The sequence below is a fragment of the Sorex fumeus genome, unplaced genomic scaffold, assembly GCF_029834395.1.
Source record: "Sorex fumeus unplaced genomic scaffold, SorFum_2.1 ptg000009l, whole genome shotgun sequence".
Lineage (NCBI taxonomy): Eukaryota > Metazoa > Chordata > Mammalia > Eulipotyphla > Soricidae > Sorex > Sorex fumeus.
Genome location: NW_026606066.1, coordinates 31292813 through 31320201, shown reverse-complemented (window position 1 = coordinate 31320201; position 27389 = coordinate 31292813). Strand labels below are relative to the sequence as shown.

Sequence of the window (27389 nt, the reverse complement as noted above, 5' to 3'; positions counted from 1 at the left end):
ACTAACTACTGTTCTTCACATCCAAGGGGAAGGGGTCACGAATAGTGTACTACTCTTTCTCTAGAAAGACTTTCGTGTATTCATTCATTTAATATATTGAGACTCATATCTATTATACATGAGGCATGGTTTTAAGAACTGAGACTAAGGAGTTAAATCAAATGTATTTGTCCTGTGAAACAGTCTCGTGAGGGGAGGGAGCAAAAAAAAAAAAAACAAACAACAACAACAGTATTTTGAACTCATATTTCCCCTCTTCCTCACCTCTCATATCTTTCTAAGCAAGTTTTGTTCAATAAAAATGACCTTGTTCGCTAAAAATCAATAAGTGAAAAGGGAAAATAAAAGAATGCCCAGAGGGGGACTTGGGTAAGGGAAAGTTCTGGAAGAGAAGAGAGAAGGGAATGTGGAATTGATTTAGAGAATGAATGGAAAGGCGTTTCAATGGGGTGGGGCGTGCAAGGGAACCAGGTTTCTGAATGGAACAACAGAGTTAATCAAAGTGTCTCTTACAATGACGGAAAGCCAGCAAGAGACATAGGCTTTATTGACAAGGAGGAAAACAAAAGCCTGGTTTTGACCACATTGTTAAAAAGTTAAGTCTTTGAGGGGCCGGAGTGATAAAACATCAGATAGGGCCCATGTCTTGCACGTAGCCAACCCAGTTCATTTCTCAGCAACATATATGATCCCCAAACTTCCCAGGCGTGATCCCTGAGTGCAAAGCCAGGAGTAAGCCCCGAGCATAGCCACGTATGACTCCAAAATAAAATGAAGCAAACAATAATAATAAAAAGTTGAAATCTTTGAATCTCCAGATAGAAACTCAGGTGACGGGATTCAGTGAAATAATTGTCACACATGTGCCACTCTACTCCCAGGATCTGGAGTTGTGCAGTTTTGCTGCTTTTTGCTTCTCTTTTCTCAGGGCCTCACCTCGCAGAACTTAGTGTCTCTACATGGGTCTGTGCTCAGGGATCACTCCTGGGATCACTCCTGGCTGTGCTCAGGACTTGACATGAGTACCAGGGAATCAAACTGGGCCCAGCTGTGTGCAAGCAAGTGTTTTAATCCCTGTATTCTCTCTGTGACCCAGTGCAGTTTCATTTGCAGCTGTTTGCAGACTCTCCTCTGGATAGACCCTTCCCATGCCAAGGAGCAGGCAAATAACAATCTCTGAAAGAGAACTGGGTTCTCTTTAAGAATGGTGAACAGTGTTCATTGAGAACTAGAGCAATTTTCTTGTAAGAAAGCAGAGAAGCAGGGCTCGAGCGATAGCACAGCAGGTAGGGCGTTTGCCTTGCACATGGCTGACCCGGATTTGATTCCTAGCATCCCATATGGTCCCCTGAGCACTGCCAGGAGTGATTCCTGAGTGCAAAGCCAGAAGTAACATCTGAGCATTGTTGGGTATGACCCAAAAAGCAAAAAAAAAAAATCAGAGAAGACTTTGTAAAAACTAACTATAGGGACAACTCTCTAGCCCAGGGATTAAGGTGTCTGCTTGCACGTAGCCATCTCTGGTTTGAACCTTCACAATGCATACAGTCCTTCAAGCCCCACCTGGAAGAGCCCTCTGCATGGAGCCAGGAGTAAGCCCTGAGTATAGCCAAGTGTGGTTCAAAAATAAAAATTAAAAAAGCTAACAATACAGAGCTACACAGTTGACATATGCTATCAATTTTGTGTATTAATATATGAATATAATAACAATACTTGTTTTTAAGATACATATATAGACAGAAGCACACTTTGATGACTTAAATATATACATACATTGTTTCCAGCTATATGTTTCTATTAAAATTTTAAAAACTCTAAAAAAAAAAATCCGAGGGGGATTCACAGAATCCCCCTCTCAGAGAGCCCGGCAAGCTACCAAAGGTATCCTGCCCACACAGCAGAACCTGGCAAGTTATCTGTAGTGTATTTGATATGCCAAAAACAATAACAATAATGGGCCTCATTCGCCTGACCCTGAAAGAGCCTCCAATATGGCAGCATTGGGAAGGACAAGTAAGGAAAGGCTGCCAAAATCTCAGGGCTGGGACGAATGGAGACATTACTGGTGCCCGCTTGAGCAAATCGATGAACAATGGGATGACAGTGATACAGTAATACAGTGAAAAAAAAATCTTGAAATAATAGTTTGAGAATATTTTTGCTTTGAGGTCACATTCAGCAGACCTTGGGATTGTACCTGGATGTGTTCAGGGGACCATGCGGTACCAGGGATCAAATCTGAAACAACTACAAAAAAAGCATGTGAGCATGTACTCCAGCCCTCTGAGCCAACTCCCTGGCCCAAAGCACATTGAACATCTTAATATTTCAGTCAGTGTTTAGATGATTTTGATATTTAAGACAGTACAGGCCGGAGAGATAGTATAGTGGATAAGGCCCTTGCCTTGCACATGGCTGATGTGGGTTTGATTCCCAGCATCCCATATAGTCCCTGAACACTGCCAGGAGTGATTCTTGAATGCAGAGTTAAAAGTAGCACTGAACATTGTTGGGTGTGGCCCAAAAATTTTTTTAAAAAAAGGTACAGTACACAGGGAAACCCAGATAAATAGTACAAATAGTACAGCAGGTAAAGTTCTTGCCTTGCACACAGCTGACCAGGGTTTGATACCCAGTATCCCACAGGGTCCTCTAGTACCACCAGTGGTGACTCCTGAGTTCTGAGCTAGGAGTCACGCCTGAGTATCACCAGGTGTGGCCCAAAACAGCAAGAACAAAAAGACAGTGCACAGATGACTAAGTGGGCTCCTCTGCCTTTTCTCTGATAAGAACGTAAGACATCCAATATCCTACTCATATTTTGACCACCTGGCAGCATTTTCAAAAGCACCACTAGACAGAATGAAATTTGCATCACTGACTGATTGATGGTTTCAGGTTCTAAGGGATTTCTAACTCATGTCTGGATCCCTCAGTTGATTTTCATGTCATTAACCCAACTGCCATGACTCAAAATTCTTTGTTCATTCAACACTTGCACTGATTTACGTAAGAGCAAAAGCTGCAGAAGCAGGAGCACAGCACTTGACTTCTAGCTGGTGACATTTAACACTAGCAAGACTGCCAAATTAAAAGATGACATCATCCACATCTGCTGATTCACAGGAAAAGCTGAGAATCTTTGGGAGTAGACAGTGAATCCAAGGGAGATGTGGGAATTGTCATTACATTTTACTGGAATGGGTCCGCAGACTCAGATAACCACAGAGAATGATTACTGGCAGTCGGTGAAAAAAGCTAGGGAAGACAGGTACACCATGAAGAGCAGAGGGTTAAACAGATTAGTTAAGAAGGCAAGTAAAAGGTAGAGTTTCAGCTGAAGGATTGAGACCAAGCTGCTTTTTTCTCTCCCTCCCTCCCTCCTCCTCCTTTCCCTCCCTCCCTCGCTCTCCTTCCCTCCCTTCTTTTCTTCCTTCGAACATTTCCCTCCATAGCTCACATAAAACATAGCTTCTCAGACTTTCACAAGATATATGCTTGCAAATAATCTTAAGGCTTTAAGATTATACATCTATACAAGGTGATTGTGTCAACTTGGCACAACTTCATAAAGCAGAACATTTAAAGACGTTACAAAATAAAAATTCTAAAAGGGAAAATACACAATATGTGACAACATAATTTCTAATATAAAAAGGGCATCTGTGCTGCTATGTGCTTACTGGCCTGGAAGCATATATTGCTACCATGAATATTCAACCATGTTGAGAGAGACACATTAGTTTAAAGTATTGCTAATGAATTAAATATTTAGTCATAAGCCATGCCCATTTTCACAGAACTCTATTTCTAAAGAAGAGTAAAAGAGAATAGTGGTCCATAAGCACATCACTTATTCAGTTAATTGTTTAAAATATATAAGTAACTGTGTGAACACAGCTGTGATGGCAATTAATTTCTAAGCCAAAATCAGGACACAGAGAAGTGAGAATGATCCTGTGGAGACAACTAGTAATGACAGTAGAACTAGAATAATAATAATAATAGTGATATTTAACATTAACTTTTATCAAGTAAATATTGTGACTGGTTCTCAGGTAAGAACTTCTTTGGGCAGAGATATATCTGATAATGCTCAGAGGCAACTCCCAGTTCAGTGCTCAGGGGACCATGCAGTGTCAGAGATCCAGCTAAGGCCTCTCACATGCAAAGCATATGCTCCAACTCTTTGAGCCATCTTTCGAGTCCCAGATACACACATTATCGATTATTACCTAAGATTAAGTAAGAACAGAGTTCCCATATAACCCAGCAATTCCATTTCTTGGTATCTATCCCTAAGATTCAAAAATGTTTATTCAAAAAGATCTATGTAGACCTATATTCACTGCAGTGCTGAGTACAACAGTCAATCTGAAGATAACATGGGTGTCCAAAGACAGAAAAACAAGTAATGAAGTTGTGATATCTGTCTGTCTGTCTGTCTGTCTATCTATCTATCTATCTATTCATCTATCTATCTAACTATCTAATGAAATACTACGGTACCATGAGGAATGGTTAAATAATTCAATTTGCTGCAACCTGGGTGGAACAGGAGGATCTCATGTTAAGTAAAATAAATCAGAGGAACAAGGACAAATGCTGGATGCCCTCACTAGCCTGTGGTATATAGAATAACAAGACAAATATGGGTAAATATGGGTAAATATGACAAATATGGGAATTTAACAAATATGGGTAAAGGCCTTTCCTCTACATTACAGAAATAAAAATGTAGACAACACAGTCTTAGGTAGAACTGCAGGTAGAAAATTGTATGCCTGAGGCTCTATTGTCAAAAGCTTTGCAAATTACAATAACTAATTTTTAAAATAAAATTACTATTTAATTATGTTTTAATTATTTTTATTATTTTTCAGTTACCACCTAACACTAAAAATACATAGTTCAGTGGCATTAAGTATATTCATATCGTTAGGAATGTCACTAAGATCTACTTTTGTAACTGTTCACATTACAGATGTAAAACTCAGTGCCATGAAACAGTAACTCCCCATTTCTTCCTCACCCATGTGATTACCTACCACCATTACACTGAAGAATGACTATTTCAGAGGGCCAGAAAGATAGTACAGCCGGAAGGGTGTCTGTCTTGCATGCGGCTAACCTGGGTTCAATCTCCAGCATCCCACATAGTCCCCTGAGTCCTTCAAGAGTGATCCCTGAGCACAGAGCCAGGAGTAATCCGTGAGCACTGCTGGATGTGGCTGCAAATCAAACAAACAAATGATGATTTCTACAATTTGCCATTCCATGGCTGGATGTGGAGAGTAGCAAAATGAGTGAAGGCAATCAGGAGAGGAACAGATACAGAGTGACTGCTCTCATAAGTTGGATGTAAAGAAGCAGAGTAAGGAAACACCAAATAGTCAAAGGCAACAGAACCTGAGAATTAGTCTACAGAAGGTGAGTGAGCTCAGTACTGTAGACCAATTCTCAGGTTCTAGAGTGTGGCAGTGGAGGATGGGGATTCAGAGACAAGTGTGGAGGCAAGTGGACACGCTCATGGAGAGTGTAGTGTGGTAACTCTGTTTGCAGGAAACCCTGTTTGCAGTACTGTAAATCACCGTGCCTCAAAGAAAATTTAAAAATTAAAAGGCTGTGCCTCATGGGCTGTGGAAGAAAGCAGCTGGGATAGAGAAGGGATCACTAAGTCAATGATGGCTGGAAGGATTGCTCAGGATGGGAGATGTGTGCTGAAAATAGACAAAGGACCAAACAAGATGGCCTCTCAGTATCTGTATTGCAAACCATAATGCCCAAATGTAGAGAGAGAGAGTACGAGGGAAATTATCTCCCATAGATAGGTAGGGGGAGGGGTGGGATGGGGGGAAGGGATAATTGGGGAAATTGTGATGGAAAATGTACATTGGTAGAGGGATTGATGTTCAATCATTGCATGACTGAAACTCAAACATGAACGCTTTGTAACTGCATTTCACAGTGGTTCAATAAGAAAGAAGGAAGGAAGGAAGGAAGGAAGGAAGGAAGGAAGGAAGGAAGGAAGGAAGGAAGGAAAAATTTGAAAAGCTAAAAAAATTAAAAGGTTGATGAAATTTAAAAAACAAAACAAGAATGTAGCACTGTCCTCCCGTTGTTCATTGATTTGCTCAAGTGGGCCCAGTAACATCTCCATTGTGATACTTGTTGTTACTGTGTTTGGCATATCCAATACGTCAGGGGGAGCTTGCCAGGCTTTGTCGTGCGGGCGAGATGAATGATGATTTCAAAAGTAGTTGACAAAGTACCTCCCCTACTTGAAGTTCACATCTGCAAGGTCTCTTTTTCTAAGAAAACAAAGTCAAGAATCCAAATGTACTGTACTTACATTGCTGTATAACAAAGTACTAACTCTAATTTTTTAAGTGAAATATATTACTAATAACATACTTAAGAAAAGTATTTTTGTCTTAAAATATTGATTTTATCTCTAAGATTTCTATTATTATATGCCTCATAACATGGAATTATTGTATAATATATATTCTCTATAGTAGATATTTGTAAATTATCTTATTCTATATTATTCCCTAATATTTATCAATGAATTCTTATTTTGACTCTAATACACCCCCTAAACTTTTTACTAACGTGGTATATGACCAAAAATGTCTGAAGAAAGGGCCAGAGCAATAGTACAGTGGGGAGGGTTGCATGCAGGTGACCAGGTTTAATCTCCAGATCCCATATTGTACCCCAAGCACTGCCAGGAGCGATTCCTTAATGCAGAACCAGAAGTAATCCCTGAGCATCACTGGGTGAGTTCCCAAAACAAAACAAAACAATACAAAAAAACATGTCTGAAAAAAAAACACTCATATATAGGAGTCTGTTTTGAATATGTTAAAGTATATTGTGTTTAATGTACCATGAAGAAGATCAAGCAGCACTATTTTAAAGGGAAAAGGACAGGTAAGCTTAGAGTTCAACTGAGAGACAGACTCTATATTTAGAACCCATCTACATAGCGGTGACCAGAGAGACATGAGATGAGATGAGAAGGGACGAGAACCATGAGAAAGCAAAAAACTGGTCTACAGAGAGACTCCCTATATTTAGAAAGTATAGAGAGAGGAGAGCTAGAGGAGACAGGGTCATAGGAGGAGCCTCAAAAGAATATATACGTAAGGCGGATATTAGAAAATGAGGCCACAGTGTCAAAAGATGCGGAAAATTAAGGCACTAAAAAACAGCACTTATTAGACTTGGCTGCCAGAAAGCCACTTTAGTCCCCTGAGTGCATTTTCAGTAATGGGCAAGTGTCAGGAGCCTGGCTCAGGACTGACTGAATTGTGAGGAAAAGGAGATAAAGGGTGTGAGTGGCCCACAGGGAAAACTTGGTGATGATAGGAAGGCGAGGAAAAGTAGGACAATGATGGATGGAATGGGCTGGTTACAAGAACACCTTGCAAAAAGGTAGTAACTCTCAACTGGGAGCAATTTGGTCCCATAAAAACACTGAGCAATGTTTGGAAACCTCTTTGGTTGTCACAGTTCCACAAACCCAGGGCTGCACTGGCATCTGCTAAGTGAAAAGAGAGAATTTCTGTTAAACATTTTGTATTATACAGAGCACATCCTTAAAACACAGAATTAGCCAGAGCAAAATGTCAGCTAAATCCAAAATATCAACAATCAGTAGTTGAGAAATGTCAACCATGCCCCAAACATCAACGATCAGTAGTAGTCAGACCATTAAAGTGTCAGAAAAGTCTCAGCATTTGCACAGGATTGAAAGTTATCCAAATTTGGGAGTTTCTGTTTGTTTTGGGACTACACCTGGTGGTGCCTGAAGGACCGAATGGGATGCCAGGGATTGAACCAGGTTAGCAGCATGCAAGGAAAAGATCCTGCCTGATGTACTATTCCCAGATCCCAGGTTACCCAAATTTGGAAACTGAGGTTCCTAACAGCTGGTAGAGTATGGGAAGATGGCAAGTGGATGAAGAGGCAATCAGAAGTAATATGAGAATATTAGTGAAGGGTGTTGGACACTTTGGTGGTGGTCACATGCAATAACTATGTATATGTATAACCTTACATGTTATGTGATTGTAAGCATGCTACCTATGCTATATTCGTCGATTGCCTCGAGCAGGCCCCAGTAACGTCTCTTTCATCCTAGCCCTGAGATTATATTCAAGGCTCTTTAGGAGAATGAGACCCATCATTGTTACTGGTATTTGGCATATTGAGTACGCCACGGGGAGTTTGCCAGACGCTGCCATGTGGGCAGGCTACATTCAGTAGCCTGCCTGTTTGTCCAAAGTAGGAATGAGATAATAAGATGTTGTAATAAGATTTCGTGCAGCCGCAAATGCGGCCACGTGGTTCCGGGAGCTGGTTTTTATAGTCTCTGGGTCTTGGCCGTTGATGTGATTACACGGCGCCAGGGGGCCAGTTGGTGGGTGTGACCCCCACCTACTGGAGTTTGGAGGATCTGGGTGGAGGATGCCCAGCTCCAATCCCAGTAGGCTTGGAGATCTCGGCCCCAGAACCCGTGTGACTTTGTCCCTCTGCCAGTACCTTCATGTGTGCGGAGAGTGGTCTCAGCATGGTGGTGGCTGGTCCTGGAGGTCTTTGGCTGCTGGAGCCCTGGTCGGGGCGGGAAGGAAAGCTCAACCCGCTCCCCTCCAAGGGGCTCCGGCGAGGACAGCAGGCACGGGGGCAGGAGACTGCACTGTTCTCTTCCGGGAGCTGGTTTTTATAGTCTCTGGGTCTTGGCCGTTGATAGGATTACACGGCAGTCTCCTGCCCCCACGCCTGGCTGCCCTCGCCAGAGCCCCTTGGAGGGGAGCGGGTTGAGCTTTCCTCCCTGTCCCGACCAGGGCTCTGGCAGCCAAAGACCTCCAGGACCAGCCACCACCATGCTGAGACCACTCTCCGCACATGAATGTACTGGCAGAGGGACAAAGTTACGTGGGTTCCGGGGCCGAGATCTCCAAGCCTACTGGGATTGGGGCCGGGCATCCTCCACCCAGATCCTCCAAACTCCAGTAGGCGGGGGTCACACCCACCAACTGGCCCCCTGGCACTGTGTAATCCCATCAATGGCCAAGACCCAGAGACTATAAAAACGAGCTCCCGGAGGAGAACAGTGCAGTCTCCTGCCCCCGCGCCTGGCTGCCCTTGCAGGAGCCCCTTGGAGGGGAGCGGGTTGAGCTTTCCTCCCTGCCCCAACCAGGGCTCCAGCAGCCAAAGATCTATGCTATAATAATGAAAAAATTAACAAATTTTGTCCAAGAAGATGGTTTATAAGACTGGAGCAAATGGTTTACATGCAAGAGTCCCAAAGCAACCTTCACCTCTAGCACCATGACCTAATCACTGCCAGGTGTGTTCCAAAAACAGTCACTGTCACTGTCCTCCTCTTGTTCATCGATTTGCTCAGGCAGGCCCAGTAATATTGTGAGACTTGTTACTGTGTTTGGCATATCGAATACGTCACGGGAAGCTTGCCAGGCTTTGCCATGCAGGCGAGATACTATTGGTAGCTTGCCAGGCTCTCCTACAGGGGTGGAGGAATCGAACTTGGGTCAGTCATGTTGGCTGCATGCAAGGGAAACACCCTAACCGCTGTGCTATCGCTCCAGCCCCCCAAAAACAAACAAGAAAAATTATCAAGTTAAAGTCATGAAAAAAACGAAAGTATGGTGGGGGGGTGTCTCACAAGAATAGCTAGGTGTATGATAAAGGCAAAAGAAAGTGGGTATTGGAAAAGACTTTTTCGAGTTGTTTTGACATCAAAGGAATTAAAATGCAAACAAAATGTGCATAGTGTTTGAGATAAAAATGAAGAAAATTAAATTAATTCCTATCTAGTGACCTTGATCCTATTAGAAAAGTGAGCATCAATATTTCTGCAAAGATGTGTGTAGAAGGGTCTTGAACAAGGAAAACACTTGGAATAGACCCTGTGGAAGTGGGAAAAATAGACATGAAAGGTTTTTACCAAGTACCCGTGAAGACCCAGGAGGAGGGGGGAAATGCATGCTTCTCAAATATCTACAGAAAAAAAGTTATTTATCCTCAGAGCAAAAGAGAAAGGCATGAAGGTTTTCTCAAGGTCAGGATTGATCAGTTGGACCAGAGGAAGACTAGAGAGAGGAACTAGACAGTCCAGCTGAATTGGCTTACTGGAGGCACTAAAACCTTACTAAGGCACTAAAACCAAAAGCAGAGAAACTTCGAAGACAGAAAACAGGCTGAAGGGCCACAAAGGGGCAAAATCCAGGCTGTGGAGAGGAAAGACTGAAGGGGGACAAGGGTGAAGGTCAAGGTCAAAGTTAGCAATCACTGAAAAACTCTTAAGAGCTGAAAATCTCTTCAAAGATAGATGGTTTCAAGTGACGATGTTCAAGATAAAAATGTGGATGGACCTGAGCACTGAAGCAGTAAAACACCTTGGGCCAGAGCCATAATATGGCAAGTTGGGTGCTTGCCTTGCACACCTGACTTAGGTTCAATCCCTGGCATCCCAGATGCTGCCCAAAGCAACTCCAGGAGTAATTCCTGAATGCAGAGCCAGGAGTAAACCCTGAGTATACCAGGTATGATCCATAAATCAAAAATTAAAAAATAAATTTTCAGTTTTTTAAAAACCCACCTGTGACCAAGTAAAAATGTAGGACTGCATAAAGGTTAACTATTTATTTGCATGTTTAAATTAATCAATGTGCTTATTAAATTTGTCAATGGTATGCAAAATCTAAGAGGTGAAAAGGTGGGAAAGGGCCAGTCATAAACTACTGTGGGCAGAAATGCATAGAAACCTTAACTATGGTGGTAACCTAGGGCTAGAGCAATAGCACATCAGGTAGGGTGTTTGCCTTGCATGCAGCTGACCCAGGGATCCGGGTTCAATTCCTCTGTCCCTCTCAGAGAGCCCGGCAAGCTACCGAGAGTATTCCGCCCTTGTGGCAAAGCCTGGCAAGCTACCCATGACATATTTGATATGCCAAGAACAGTGACTACAAGTCTCACAAAGGAGACATTACTGGTGCCCACTCAAACAAATCAATGAACAACGGGAGAACAGTGCTACAGTGCATGGTGGTAACCAGATAATAACAACTAGAAACAGCTGATACATCTCATAGGAAAGAAATGGTTCAATGACATTCAATGTAGTCTGGTAACAATGCAGATCTCTATTTACAATGCATATTCTTCTTATAAAGTAGAACTGAAATGCAAGACTACAAAATTAAAAGAAAGTATCATACCATAAAATATCCTGGCAATGCCAAGGAAGTTGGCAGGATGGACAGATGAATTTGAATCTTAAGCTAGAGCTTAGAACTCCTGAGAAAGTTCCCTGCTGGAAGCCAGTCATAAACTCTATCCTGCCCAGTCTCCCTTGTTCTCAGGTACAAGTCACCTTCCGTAATCCTTCCATAGGACTTTCCACAATAGGACTTTGGGGGAAAGGGTCCTGTCCTCTTGCAAATTCCTATTTCTGGAGCATCAAAAATCAGGCTGTCAGTAACTACTGAGGCCCTTGGTTATACTTCCCTCCAAATCACAAATACTGTTGAGTATTTCTGATATATTTCACAATGTGCTTTCTTATCTTTATAAAATACCACTTTGTATCCTTTGTCCATTCTTCTAGTAGAAAAGAGACGGAGGGAGGGAGGGAGGGAGGGAGGGAGGGAGAGAATAACCTGTGTGATATTTAAGTTTGCTTCTTTTGAAGTTGTTGGGTATTTTGGTTTTGTGAGGTTTTGGGGGAGTGGGGTGCAGTTTAAAATCAGGATCTGTTTTTATCTTCCCTCCTACATACAACCATTCAGTCTCAGCTCCATTTATGAATAATCCTTCCTCTCCCTAGCGGGCTGCATATACCTATGTTCTAAGCAAGCATACAGGCATGGGTTAAAGACTCAACACTGTGTCCTCTAAAATCCATTTGCTGACATCCTAACCTTCATTATGACTAAGATTAGATCAGGTGATTAAACAGATGATTGTGGTTGATGTAGTCAAGAGACTGGAGCCCTAATCATATAGAACTGGTGTTCTCAAGAGGAAGATACACAGGTAGGAATGTTCAGAGGAAGCCATGTGAGAATACATGAAAAGGCCTGGCCGGAAGCCAAGGAGAAAAGACGTCTCAGGAGAAGCCAACCCTCTCAGCATGTTGATGCTGAACTTCCGATCCCTGAGCTGCAAGAAAGTCAACATCTGTGGTTCAAGTCACCCAACATAGCATTATTTTATGGCAACCCTTGCAGGCTAACGCAACCTGTTTGTGGGTTTTTAATTCTCTCCACTGGTCAATTTATCTGCCTCAGGACTGATAATCTCAATTTCTGGAACTTCCTGGCTGACCCTGATATATAGTTAGGCAACTCCCCCTGCTTAACCCTCAACTTTCATTTAACCTGACCTTCACCTTAGATGAATTAACTTATTCTAAAACAGAGCCCTTGAAACCGCTATTTTCTTCATAACTGTTGTATATGATGACTGAGGCTCAAATCTAATCCAATATTGAATGTCTGAACCCATGGGCCCTACATGGGTCTCATACATAGTACAAGGACAAGTAATCCTGGTCACAGAACAGTTTATTGGATTAGAATTAAACAAAGGACATGCAAGGCCAGAGAGATGGCTCAAAGTGCTGGAATGCATGCTGAGCCTGCAGGAGGCCTGGGTTTGATCATTGGTACTGATGGTTCCCTGCGCATCTCTGCAAGCTACCCCTGAGAAAAGCCACTTCGAGGTGTGCCCCCACCCTAAAAGGAGCTCTAAAAGAAATAAGAAAGAAAAGAAAAGGCTCGGAAGAAACTGTTAGCAGAAATGTTTCTACGATGGTCAGTAATAGTTCCAGAAATTTTGTTGTAGAGAACTGAGATTCATGGTTCTCTATTTTCATACTGAAAACTAGGACTACAGAGGTCACACTGGACAAAGAGCACTGGACAAAGAGATGAATCATTTCATTATGAAAAAAGACAACAGACAACATATTTATTCTGAAAAGGACTGGGGAAAAAGTCATTCATCCTAGACTCAGGACTTCAGTTTTAGCCACCAGACTAGATGCTGAAGAAATCATGATACAGAAAAGTTCATAATCGAAAGAATCCAGCACGTAAGTAGGGAGATCCCAACGGAACTGGGAGCAGAAATCCTCTGTCCATTTCCCCCCATCTCCGATGACGCAGGGGTCATGCCCATAAGCCACCTCCTGCCAGCGCCAGATAATCTCATCAGCCACCATCCAGATCACATGGCTTTTTATCCTGGGAGGGAGCAACATGATACCCACCATAGCCATGCCACCAGACTCCATGCCATGCTCTTTCAGTCAGGGTGCTCCAGAGGGGGAGAACCTTCCCACCCCAAGGGACCCACCCGGTAGCCAAAACCCTCCAGAACCCAACTGCCACCACACTCAAGACCACTCCCCACATGCTCAGGTTGAGCATCACATACAAGCGAATGTATTCTTGGACCACATGGCCGCATTCACGGCCACACAACACATCATAAGACACTCCCTACCCATTCTCCATAAGTACCACACCACATTTGATGGAATTCTAATAGTAGACAACAAATCATAGAGGGAAAAATATATATATATGCATATATACATAGTTTCAGGTATATATATATGAAAGCTCATATCACTCAACATTTAACAACATGTTAGTGATAGTCTAAAAAATGTGTTACTGGTCTCTGCCAAAATATAACAATCTTCACACTGTCTCCTCTATGGATACTTTTTTGTAGCATTTTCAGTGGTTTTCCATAACAGACAATACAAAATACATTATTTCAGTTGTGCTTTGGGACAGGGATTGGAATTTGCTGGTGGGAAGGTGTAATGGTGGTGAGATTGGTGTTTGACTATTAAATGTAATCAAATATTAAATATCAAGAATATACAAGGCACTGGTTGAACTCTACCAAGAAGAAAACGTCCAACCCCATCAGAAAATGAGGTGCGAGATGAACAGAAACTTTCTCAAAGAAGAAATCCCAATGGCCAAAAGGCACATGAAAAAATGCTCTTCATCACTAATCATCAGGGAGATGCAGATCAAAACAACAATGAGATATCATTTCACACCACAGAGACTGGCCCACATCCAAAAGAACAAAAGCAACTGGTGTTGTCATGGATGTGGGGAGAAGGGACTCTCCTTCACTGCTGGTGGGAATTGTGACTGGTTCAGTTTTTTTGGAAAACAATATGGACGTTTCTCACAAAACTAGAAATTGAGCTCCCATTTGACCCAGCAATACCACTTCTGGGAATATATCCAAGAGATGCAAAAAAAAAAATATGGCAGAAATGACATCTGCACTTTTATTGCCGCACTATTTACAATAGGCAGACCCAAGTGCCCAAGAACAGATGACTGGCTAAAGAAACTTTGGTATATCTATACAATGGAATACTATGCAGCTGTTAGAAAAGATGAAATCATGAAATTTGCATAGAAGTGGATAGACATCTAGAGTATCATGCTAAGTGAAATGAATCAGAGAGAGAGGTACAAACAGAATTACTGCACTCATTCGTGGAATATAAAGCAACAGAATAATGGGAAACTAATACCCAAGAATAGAGATAAGGGCCAGGAGGATCACTCCAGATCTTGGAAGCCAGCCTCACATGCTGGGGGAAAGGGCAGGTGGGATACAGAAGGGATCACTAAGAAAATGATGCTTGGAGGGCTCACCTGGGATGGGAGATGTGTGCTGAAAGTAGACTATGGACCAAACATGATGGCCATTCACTACCTGTATTGCAAACCATAACACCCAAGAGGAAAGAGAGAGTAAAAGGGAATGTGCCTGCCACAGAGGCGGGGGTGGGGGGTGGGGGGGTGGCAGGAGGGATATTGGGAGCATTGGAGAATAGGCACTGGTGGAGGGATGGGTACTCGATCATTGTATGACTGAAATGTAATCACCAATGTTTGTTAAGTCTGTAACTGTATCTTCATTCACGATCATGATCATCCTGTTATTGGTCGATTGCTTCGAGCAGGGACCAGCAACATCTCCTTCGCCCTAGCCCTGAGATTTTAAAAGGTGCCATATTCAAGGCTCTTTCAGGGTTAGGAGAATGAGACCCATCATTGTTACTGGCATTTGGCATATTGGGTACGCCACGGGGAGTTTGCCAGACTCTGCCGTGTGAGCAGGTTACATTCGGTAGCCTGCCAGGTTCTCCAAAGTAAGAATGAGATAATAAGAAGTATCTTCATTAAAATAAATAAAAATTAAAAAGAAAATATCTGAGCAAATCTTCAGTTGTCAAAAGGCCTGAAACTGGGACATCATCATTATCTAACATTGACTGAATGGCCACCACTGTCAGCATACTTGATCAAATGCTGAGTATGCTGGTTTTGACTATAATCAAATTTGCATCTCTCCACTATGTGCTCCTGGATCTGCAAAAGAGAGGTGTCCAGAGCAGTTTCAGGATACTCAGGAGTGAGTCACAGATTTTTTAATCAATGGATAAATAGAGCACCTGGGCGGGTTTGGAAGGTGGAGAAGGTGATCAGCTCACTGACATCCCCGGAGAAACTTCCATTCCAGGGCTACACAGAGTCTTTCTTGCCGTGCCCACGTTCTGCTTACTCGAGCAGCTTAAATAACGCCACCTGTCATAACAACCACCTCGGGAGACAGCAGATTTTTTTTTCCTTTAAAAACAAAAACAAAAACCCGACTTTAAGTGTGCTAGTTTCAAATCTACAAGCATTCTGATTCATGGAAGTAGCAAACAAGAGTGTGTCCTCTGATTCTGAATGGCGTCATTCTGTTTCCAGAGAAGAAAAAAAAATCACTCATAATTTACTCTGGCTACAATGGAAAGCACAGGAAGAAAACAATGTCAGTTCCTTAAAGCAAAATCATTTCAGTAGATTACATAGACAAATCTGTCTTCTTGAAAAAAAATATATATAGTGTTTAATTCTCCACTGTTCCTTTTGACTCCCCCAATATTAATTTATTGAACACTGAGTTTCCCCCCAAACATCACTTTTCTGTTTCCATTCTCCGTAATACTGCTTACTCTGTACTGTTTCCTTATGTATACATCATTTGCTTATATTTGTTGCTTCAATTTCTACCTTTTATTTCAATGTAACCTTCTCTATTTATTTTCCTCTTTCTCTCCCTTCCCTGAGCTATCAGACCTGAACCAATCTCCCCTCCCTTCCCATAAGCAAAGGGTCGTGAAATCCCCCATGGATTTCCACTGCTCAGCCAAGGACAGGGCTCCTCTCTGCAGACGTGGCCCTTCCCACTGGGATGTGGGTTATCCTTTGGGCATTTGATTAGAAGCAAGGGAGGTTTCCCAGGCAACCGCCCCAAATTGTCCTAGGATGCCTGGCAAGCATGTTTTACGCAGCCTGATGTGAAGGTCACACTAGTCAACCCTGCTACAGTTAAAGGCGCAGTCCCTGCGTACTCAGCCAAGGGCTCAAACATCCATCAAGAGGAGTTCAATAACATTTGCATAATCATAAAATTGTCAGCATCTCAAAGCCATAGGGACCCAAGCATCAGACTATTTCAAAGAGTCAAAGATACCAGCTTTAAAAAGGAACAACAATAGGTGAGTATGCTAAAATCATGGAAAAGAACACTTTTAAAAACACCAGATGGAATTCACTTAGCTGAATACACTTTTCTCAAATGATTTAGGAACAGTTCTTCCCTGAAGCAAGACAGTAGACTGAGGGCAAGCAAGGGAGAGGGGGAACATGAATCTTTCCACACCCTTTACATTTTGTAATTTCTCAGATCAGAAATGTTGAAAATATTATTCTAGTTGTAAGACTCGCTATTAAAACCAGTGTATACCCTCTAAATTAATGGTACATTTGACTAAATCGCAACCAAAATCCCAATCTTGTGGACAAAATATCTTATAACACAGAATCAATCCATGCCCCTAATACATGAAGTGCGCTCACAAAACACTAAGCTAAAATAAGAAGAATCCTTCAGGAAAATGAGAAAAGGACAGAAGCTAGCTGATATATCGCAAATTTTCAAAGGACCAAAATAATGCAGAAAAAATGCTCAGTCTTAAAAATGTGTCATGTAAAGTGATGAGCCATTGCTCACACACCGATAAAGACTCAGCACACTGGTGAACAAACGCCACGAGTTCTCAGCACATGTTCTATTTTGATATAATAAATTTAACATTTCAGAGTGTGTCCTTAGCATATAATTAAACAAGTGCCCAACCACATGTACAAAGACATCACCACAGTATTTCACCTTCTGACAAAAATTAGGACCCAGCCTATGTGTCCAACAAACCCTACAGTCATTCCTTCTCAATGATGACATGAGCAGCGTCACCAACATGGAGAAATAATTCAAATAATGTACCTGATTTGAGCAAGGTGTAAAGAAGAAAGGGGGGTGAAGAAGGGCTTGGAAAATAGCATCCATTTATTTTTCTTTTGTTTGGAAAGTCTGTGGCTAGTGGTGTTTAAGTCCCACTACCAGTTCAGTTGATGAGGGATCATGTGGTGTTGGGGATAGATCTTGGGCCTGCTGTTTGCAAAGCATGCATTCTAATCCACCGAACTATCTCTCCTGCCCCCATTTTTATTTTTATACGATAAATAAAAATATAATTATAGGGTAAAATTTAAACTTTTCATATCAACTGCTAGTTATTTCTGCATAATTGGATAATGAGTGCTTTTTTAATATCCCAGGAGGTTCTATCCTAAAAGTTTTTTAACCATAAACAACACTTCTGTAAGAATATTTGTTTTTGTTTGTTTGGCTTTTTCTTTGATTGTTTTGTTCTGGGGGGATGATTAGTTTTGGGCACATACCCAGTGGTGCTCAGGGATTACTCCTGGCTCTGTGCTCAGGAATGACTCCCGGCAGAGTTTGAGGGACTGTATGTGGGGCTGGGGGATGGCTGCATCTAAGACAAACACCTTCCTCACTGTACTCTTTCTCCAGGCTGCAGGAAATTTAGTTTTGAAGTGTTAAGAGGGATTATATAATTAATTTTCAAACATATAAATATTTTGGTTTTGGTTTTTTATATTAAAGGTTTTTAGCCTTCTTTCACATTAGATCAAAATTATGAAGTCTCTTTACAATATGTTGAGTGTGTGCAACTTAGAAAATTGAAGATATCTATGTTTTCAAAGACACCCATGTAAACATGAACAAAAGTTTTAATGACATCGCCAGCATCAATTTCTGGAAGCTAAGCTGGTTACCTGGGAAACCTGCAGCCAAGCATGGACTTGACACAGCAACAAAATCCAACTTACTGGAGTTGGATGGGAACACCCTTCAAACCATCACTGACTGACATCTTCCTAGGGTGATTTCTTCAACTGCCCTAGATGCCTACCTTCCTTCCCATTCATCCATTCCCAGTGCCTACTGAGAACAGAAGCCTACAATGACAGAGAGAAGTTGGGATCTAAGAGCAGAGACTCTTTCAAATGCAGGAGCTTTAACCCAGTTAAATGCAGGCTATTTGCGATTGGAGCGATAGTACAGTGGGTAGGGCATTTGCCTTGCACACAGCCAATCCAGGTTCAATTCCCAGCATCTCATATGGTCCACAGAGCACTGCCAGGAGTAATTCCTGAGTGCAAAGCCAGGAGTAACCCCTGTGCATCGCTGGGTGTGACCCAAAAAGCAAAAAATAAATACATAAAATTTTTAAAAATAAATAAATGCAGGCTATTTAATCTGAGGATCACTTGACACTACATATCTGGGCTCAGGAAAGTAACATCTGTTTATATCATACTTGATTTGCCAAATATAAGTATCAAAAAATTACTACTTGGGATGCCACTGAACTGGCTGACTAAATCAATGCTCCTGCAAGTGTAACTCCCTAATCAAAGCCAAAGGTTCACAAACTCAATCCACATCTCGTAAAATTAGATTGTACTTGACGGGCAGACTGTGCTAACTTTTCTCCTTCAATGGAGGATCAGTTAACACCGCTGCAATATTTATCTAATCCCTAGAAAAAGGGACTGAAAATTGTATTGTTTACACATCCAATAAACACTTTTCACAGAGCATGGCTCAGAGGGTTAGTGATGAGGGTGCTCAGAGACACCAATAAATCTCAGATCTTTATATTTCGGCCACATCATGCTCATAGTTTCATCTTATTTTGGAGTCGTCTTCTTCCATTTCACTCAATAACAATACACTAATAATTAAAGAGTTCTATATTGTCTTTCTCTTTAATTTGTATTGAAGTTTAGGCTATAGAATGCATTCCCACAAGCCGTGTAAACGCTCATTAGGCATTTCTCAGTGATGTCTCACTCCATATTAAAACAGCTAATAATTCCCTGCCTGCTCAGATTTAACCAAAGCCCCATAAACTCCTTGTATTTATTCTCCCCCCACGCCCTGCTACCCCACTGCCATAAGTGGCCATCTCAAAGAAAAGCAAAAGGCATGGTTGAAACTTCCAAGCTGTCTGGTGCTGCTGAGATGAAACTGAGCTCAAACAGCCAAGCCCCAGGATAGAGGGAAAACAAAGACATTCTTCACCACAGAGAAGCCCTGAGCAACGGGGTGGGCTGTGGCGCTAATTACCTCCCATCTCGGACCATAACAGACGGCCTGAACCTGACTTAATGGACACGGTCCAGTTATCCCATGAGGACAATTTGTTTTCACATGCTTTTACAGATTAGCCACACACCAGCAACATGCTGCTATTGCTATTTTCCCATGTGCTGTCTCAGCAACATATTAAAAAAAAACAGCCAAATTTGATAGGGAAAAAAAAATCTCATTTCAAGAGATGATCTCCATTCGGCAACAATGGCAGAACCAGAGGCATCGACTTGTACACGGTGTATACAATGCAAGTGATGATGGTTCTACAACAGCCCGTCTTACTTCCGAATGATGGAATGTTTCCATTTCTGCATTTTCCCTCTATAGAATAGCACAGGTCGATGTACTGTGTACCTTGGGACCATAGTAAATAAGCACAGGTTTTAAATCCCAATGAGACATTTCCTAATTTTTCAACTTAAAAAAAAAAGTGAGGGGCTGGGCATATTAATACATGCCTAGCACGCAAGCACAAGACCTGGATTACATTTCCCCCCTCTCAAAAACACAAAACAAAACAAAACATGAAAGATACCTTTCCACTTAAACCAAGATGGTCAATTAGTAATCGATATTAATTTCCCAGATGTTCCCCAAACTTGTCTTCACACCCCAGCATTTGTTTATATGTGCACCCAGGTTCCATTACACGTGGCAGTTACTCTACTAGTCTCCCATGGAAGCACCAAGTCCACAGGATCAGTTCATAGACAATACAGAAAGGCAGTTGGAAATGATCATTCTGGACAAGAACTGAGTGCTGAAAATAGGTAAAGGGATATATATGATAGATAACCTTTCAATACCTGTATTACAAATCATAATGTCCAGAAGGAAAGAGAAAGAAAGAGGAGAAAGAAGTGTGTGTCTTAGTGGCAGGCCAGTGGGAGGGAAACTGGGGACACTGGTGGTGGGTAATGGGCACTGATGAAGGGACAGGTGTTGGAACATCGGATGACTAAAACCAATGATAAACAACTTTGTAACTATGTACCTCATGATGATTCAATTAAAAAAAATATACACATACACACACAGAGAGAGAGAGAGAGAGAGAGACTTCATTCCCTGCCCACTATCATTAGCACCTTTCCTGACTACTCAAAATTTAAAATCTTGCAGATTAGAGCTCGGATGTAGCTCCATTCGTAGAACACTTGCCTAACCCATGCAAGGCCTTGAATTTAATCTCTATCTAGCACCACAAGGTGCCTGAGCACGACCAGGAGTAGCCCTGGTAGCCCTAATGCCCTAAATGGCGTAAGCATCAAGCCCAAACCTCAGGGTATTTCTGCAAGTGGTTGGGGTGGAATGGGGGTGCAGCCACTAGTTAGTATGACGCTATTAAATAAATCAAATTTTTCTAAATTAAGTGTATTTTTATGCTCCTGAAATCTCCAGAATACTAGTGACGATGCTCAGACTTTTGTTATTTTCCAATTGCGTGGCCCAGTTGGAACTGGGGAGGTATTTAAAACAAATTATTCCTCTAGGATTTGTTGTCTATAGCTCAGCATTTTGAAGATGATATGTTACTGTGTCAATAATTGCTCTTGACATGTGAAGTTTACCACTGGAACCTCTGAGTAGGAAATGGGTCTTGAATGTAATGGCACATAATTATAGTTCCCGTTAAAATCCAAAAGGAAAATATTGCGGGAAAGGGATCCAGGGAAATGGCTCCGAGCCAGCAACTTGCACTGATTAGCACTGAATACTTGCCATAAACCAGCCAGTCAGATATCTACATACAGACCAGCCACCCCTCTCTCCTCCCCTACTGCTGGTATATTAAGCTATACAAGACTTAGTAGTTGGAAAATTTGAAATAATGGTGGTGGGAATGGTGTTGGAATATTGAATGTAATAAGTTACTGTGAACAACTTTATAAAAATAAAATTAAATTTAAAAAAAACTATACAATACCTGTTCTGCCTTGCTCCTTATAAATACACTAAGCATCATTGTAAGTCCCTATATTCAACTGTCCTTTGAATATAATAGCACCGGGAAAGAGAGTAAGCATGAAATAGGATTACTATTTTTAGTAGGGGTAAGTTATTCAATTTCTTTCATGCTTTAATTTCCCATCCTGTAAAACAGGAACAAAAACACCTGCTGTAGAGATTAAACTTTGAGTAATAAATTAAAATGCTATTGTAAAGATTAAGCGTAAATATACAACCAATATAATGATTGGACCATTGCAAACACTCAATATATAGTATCTCTCAGTAAAACTGTTATCAGCAAGTCCAATAAAAGAGTCTAATTAGAATGATCTTTCTCGTGAACAAAGGATGGTTGGAAAGGTAGCACAATGGCCTAGAATTCTTGAAGGGACAACCAAAAGGAAGGGAATCAAAAGGACAGGGTTGGGAAACAAAGAAAAGCCTAAGAGGAAAATCAAAATACAAAGAGCTGTGTAAAGGAAGGGTAGGTAAAGTCTGGTAAGAGGAGAAGGAGTCACAAAAACAGGAAAGATAGGCAGTAGAGTAAGAGAAGAAGGTGAAGGTGAAGCGTGGGAAAGGAGGACACGCCAGACAAAAGAGGAACTACTGGAGAAAAAAAGAAAAAAAAAGACAAAGAAGAAGACAGTCATTTCCATCACCAAAGTAGAATCTCTCTATTGGTAGTGCTAATAGACAGGAAATTAGATCACACAGCCCAGCACAAACTAGTCAATCAGAGCTGGCATTCCATTAGCATGTTCCTCTGCCCAGATGGCTACTGTGTCTGTCTTATTTTGCTCTAAGAAGGACTTGTTCTACCTGACCCTGCAGGTGGATATTGTCACACAGAGTGGACCCTTGAGGGCCCAGAACAAGAGGCTGCCTTATCTGGGGCTGTGTCCCTTAACGCATTTCCCTCTCAAAATCTTCCAACATTCTTCACCCTACTTGAAAGAGCAGAGCCTTGTTGGCCTCTTAACTGCAGGAACAAACTCTGTCTTGATCAAACAAAAGGGAAACTTAAGTTTGTTTTATTTCAGAAAAACACTCACTGTTTTAAAAATATTTTTATTTTGGAGCTGTTTCAAATTTACACATAAACTGCCAGAAAAGTACAAAGAAATTTCATATTCCATTCACCCAAATAACCCTTTTGAAGTTCTGCCATCTATCACAATGACCTCCTTCACACTGAAGGATCCAATTCTGAACGCTGCGTTTGCCATGTCACTCAGGCCCCTTTAGTAAAAATAATAATGACAATGATGGTGTGATAGTAATAATTTCTTGGACCAGAGAGATGGCTCAATAGGCAAAGTACATACTTCTCATGCTGAAGGTCCAAATTCAATCCCTGGCATCTCATCGTTCCCCTGAGCCCTGCTAAAAGTAACCCCTTCCCTAAACCAAAATCATCATCATCACCATCTATTTTAAAATAATTTTAAGGTCAAAGAAAGCTGCAGGAATAGTGCAAATAACTCTCCTTTCACATTCACCTAAAAACTCCCAAATGTTAAGTCTTCTGTATTTTTCTAAAACATTCCACAGTGAATTGTGGGCATGAGGCAAGTTCACTTCTATATACTCCCAGTATGTATTTTTCAAAATCAAAACACTCTTTTATATAGTAACCATAAATCTTCTTCATAAATCTAAAGTAGTTCCTGAGTCTTACTCTTCTGTCTCTCAAGACTGAATGGTTTTTTAAATTCAACGCTTATTTTTCTTGTTCTATACAAATTTTATAATGTTTTATGGCCTTGAAAAAATGCTATTGGGGTTAGATAGTACAGTGGGAAGGTACTTGCCTTGCATGTGGCTGACCTGGATTTGATCCCCAGCTCCTTTATATGATCCCCAAATCCCAGTAGAAGTGACCCCTGAGCACAGGAGCAAGCCCTGAGCACAGCAGGGTCTGGCCCCCAATGAAACAAAGTGAAAAGAAGTCCATTGCAATACATAATTAAAATGTTTAAAAGAAGCCCCCAAGGGCTGGAGTGATGGCAGGTAGAGTGCTTGCCTTGCATGAAACAGATCTGGGTTTGATTCCCAGCATCCCATATGGTCCCCTGACTACTGCCAAGGAGTATATTCTTGAATGCAGAGCCAGGAGTAACCACTGAGCACTACTGGAGCACTGATTTCCAAAAAAAAAAAAAAAATTAATTAAAATAAAATAAAAGAAGCCACCCCAAAATGGAAATGCCACTAGTATTTTGATAAGGACTGCACTGAATCTATATAATGCTTATGTCAGAGGGCTATTTTAACAATATCAATTCTTCCAATGCATGTCCTCTTCTATTTCTTTTAACAATGGCATAGGTCCAATGTACTCCCTGAGTAGCCAAGCAATCCTGGAAGCAAGAAAATGGGAGATAATATGTTCCCAGACTTTAAACTATACCATAACATCAAACAGGGTGGTATTGGATTAATAGAAGATTCTCAGGAGAATGACACATAACTGAGAACCCAGAAGTAAACCCTCATATACAGAGGCTGTTAATTTCTAATGAAGGAGTCAAAAGAGCATGAGATCGGGAGAAAAAAGAAAAACTCCTCAACAAATAGTTTTGGGGCAAATGACCAGTCACATGCAAAAGAATGAAACTGGATCTCTATCTCATTTCACGCGCAAAAGTTAAAATTAATCAAAGACTTGGATGTTAAAGTTTAGTCCATAAAATACATCAAAGAAAATATAAACAAAACACCCCATGAGGCCTGGAGAGATAGCTTAACAGGATGGTACACACTTTGCAGGAAGGAGACCCAGGTTTGATTCCAAGCACAACATGGTCCCTGAGCATGGGTCGGAATGATGCCCCCTCACCAAGCACAGAGTCAACAACAACCCCAGCACCACCAGGTGTGCTTCCACAACCCTTCTCCCCCACACACATACACAGATAAATAATCACTATGAGTGATATCGACTTCAGTAGTGTCCTCAGTGACTTGAGTCCAGTTTAAATTAAGATGCGGGCTTGAGATGTCCACAATGCCAGATCCAGTTCAAGCACCTAATCATCAGGCTACAGTCAGGCATATGACTAGGAGTGAACCCAAGGTGAGGCGCCAGCACTGCTAGGCACCCCCTCCCCACATACACACACCTCAAAAAAAAGAAAGACTATTGGGGCTAGAGTGATAGCACAGTGGGTAGGACGTTTGCCTTGCACGTGGCCCGACCCAGGTTCAATTCCCAGCATCCCATATGGTCCCCCGAGCACGGACAGAAGTAATTCCTGAGTGCATGAACCAGGAGTAAACCCTGTGCATCGCTGGGTGTGACCCAAAAAGAACCACCCCCCAAAAAAAAGAATATTCCCTTTTCCATTCCCATTTATAACAATATATCAATATAAATTCACTGAAACTTATTTCATTTAATGATGCATAATATATTACTATCATTATTTCTGTTCATGCTCCAATTTTCCCATATTTGATGAGTGAGAGCCCTGTGCACTTGCTTTTTTGGAAAGCAAATTTAGCAAATACAATTTCATGCACCAAGAAATATTCTCAAAGCCAAAACTCTCTGCTTTTTAAACATGCTTTGGAAGCTGGAAGACAACACACAGAAGTCACGATGAATGTCAGCCTTTTATTTTTCATTCCCAAGGTCTACCTATATTTCATCTTTAATTTTTGGGGAAGCTCTTCTTTCAATCAAGCATTAGGTACTCATATTATTACTCTTTACAAAAAGATGGATGGCCTAGAAAATAATCTTCAGCACTTCAAACTTCTCTGTTGGCTCAGGACATTCCTGAAATGATCTCATAAGGGCAGAAGTAACAACATCTCAACAGACAAGAGATATATGTACATTACTTGAGATCCTGTCCAGAGGTGGAGGACATGCCATCATTGGTCTTTCACCTGTCCCAGAGCCAAGTATCCATTCATCCCCTGACAACATCACCTTTATCCCTGGTCTTATCACCATCCCCATCTTCCAAACAACAAACTTTAAAGTAATCTTGTATCTCTCTCACTCTTTCTAACCAATAAATTCCACTAGTGATAGAATCCAGACTCTGTTTAGTTTCCGACCGTTTCCATCCTGGCCTTCCCCCTCTTTATCCTAAACAACATAAACAAAGCACACCCTGAGATTACTAAGTCAATGATGGTTGGAGGGAGCACTCGGATGGGAAATGTGTGCTGAGAGTAGATAAAGGACTAAACATGATGGCCTGTTTAGTATCTGTATTGCAAACCATAATGCCCCAAAGTAGAGAGAGGGGGGAGGGGGGAATTGTCTTCCTTAGAGGCAGGGGTAGGGATGGGAAGGGGGAAGGGGACATTGGTGGTGGTAAATGTACACTGGTGGAGGGATGGGTATTTGATCACTGTATGACTGAAATTCAAACATGAAAAGCTTTGTAACTCAAAAGCTTTGAATCACTCATTGTGATTCAATTAAACACACACACACACACACACACACACACACACACACACACACACCCTGAATAATGCTGGGTGTCAGGATTAGAGAGACAGTACAGCAGGTAAGTCACTTCCCTTTCAAGTGACCGACCTAGGTTCGGCACCTGGCACCCCATATGGCCCCCTGTACACTGCCAGGAATAATTCCTGAGTGCAAAGCCAGGAGCAAGCCCTAAACACAGCAGAGTGTGACCCAAAACATACAAACAAACAAAAAAAAAGCTGGGTCCCAAGCTGGGCGCTCGGGGCACTTTCCAGGTAGCACCAAACCAGGTCTCCCTCACTTTCTAGACTGAAATCCCACTGAATGCTGGGGCTGTAAAAGGCTTACTTGTTTGTCTATTTAAATATGACCAGAGGGTCTCAAACTTCAGGGTGGATTCTATCTACCTCCTCTTGTATTTCCACTGCCTACCTGTGTGCCCAGTGAAGGTTAACCAGGAAACAGGCACCAGGGAAAGGAGTCTGAGGAGAGCTCAGTGGCAGAGTTTTTGCCTTGCAAGCATAAAACTGGTGATGCCAAGAGTTCGATTCCTGGTATCACCACACACACGCAAATGCATTTTCGGTGGCTAGGATACCTAAGTCTGTGATCTTGAAGACATCTAACTGATGGAGAAGAAAAGGAAAGTGGTGAGCAAGAAAATACTATTTTTTAAAGGGCACCGGAGGAAAATACAGTTATCTACATAATAAAAGGACAACACATAACAATGTCCATTTGGGGGCCAAAGTGATAGTACAATTTGTAAGGTGATTGCCCTGTATATGATTGGCATGGGTTCAATCCCTGGCACCTCATATGATTCACCTGAGCCTCGCCAGGAGTGATACCTGCATAGGGCCATGAGCATCACCAGGTATGGTCCAAAAAATACGGGCAAGGAGAGTGTCTATTTTTCTGGGATTTCATTACTGACACTTGAAAAGTGTTACCTTTTATTTAAAAGTAATCTGTTTTAGATAGCAGAGTAATGAGGTTATTTGGTATAATTCCAAAGAAGAGGTAAAATTTTTTTAAAAAATCAATTAAAAAAAAGACCTCTCAGTATCTGTATTGCAAACCATAATGCCCCAAAGTAGAAGGGGGTGATCTTTAAAATATTCTGTTACTGTTCTCTACCCTGGAAGTGTCAAGCTTCTTTTTCAAAGGTTAATTTTACTTTGAAACTGTTGTTTTGTATCAGAGGTTTATTTGATAAAATTTATGTGTGAATCTGGCTACACATTACAGTCTCCAGTTATCCCATCAAATGTGGATCCAGGAATTGCTGTGAAGGTATTCTGTCAATGTGAACTTAAAGGGCACT

General features: G+C 41.5%; 1 protein-coding gene across 14 annotated transcripts in view; it reads right to left on the bottom strand.

The window, feature by feature from the left end:
• The window catches only part of OSBPL6 (oxysterol binding protein like 6), a 241267-nt gene that overhangs the window by 172817 nt on the left and 41061 nt on the right, over positions 1 to 27389 (bottom strand). For 13 of the 14 annotated variants that reach the window (XM_056110113.1, XM_056110116.1, XM_056110117.1 and 10 more), the window contains exon 2: positions 22432 to 22606. The exons of the other annotated variant lie outside the window; for it this stretch is intronic. The gene's annotated coding sequence lies outside the window, so the exon portion shown is untranslated. The remainder of the gene's footprint in view (positions 1 to 22431; positions 22607 to 27389) is intronic. 14 annotated transcript variants of the gene reach the window in all.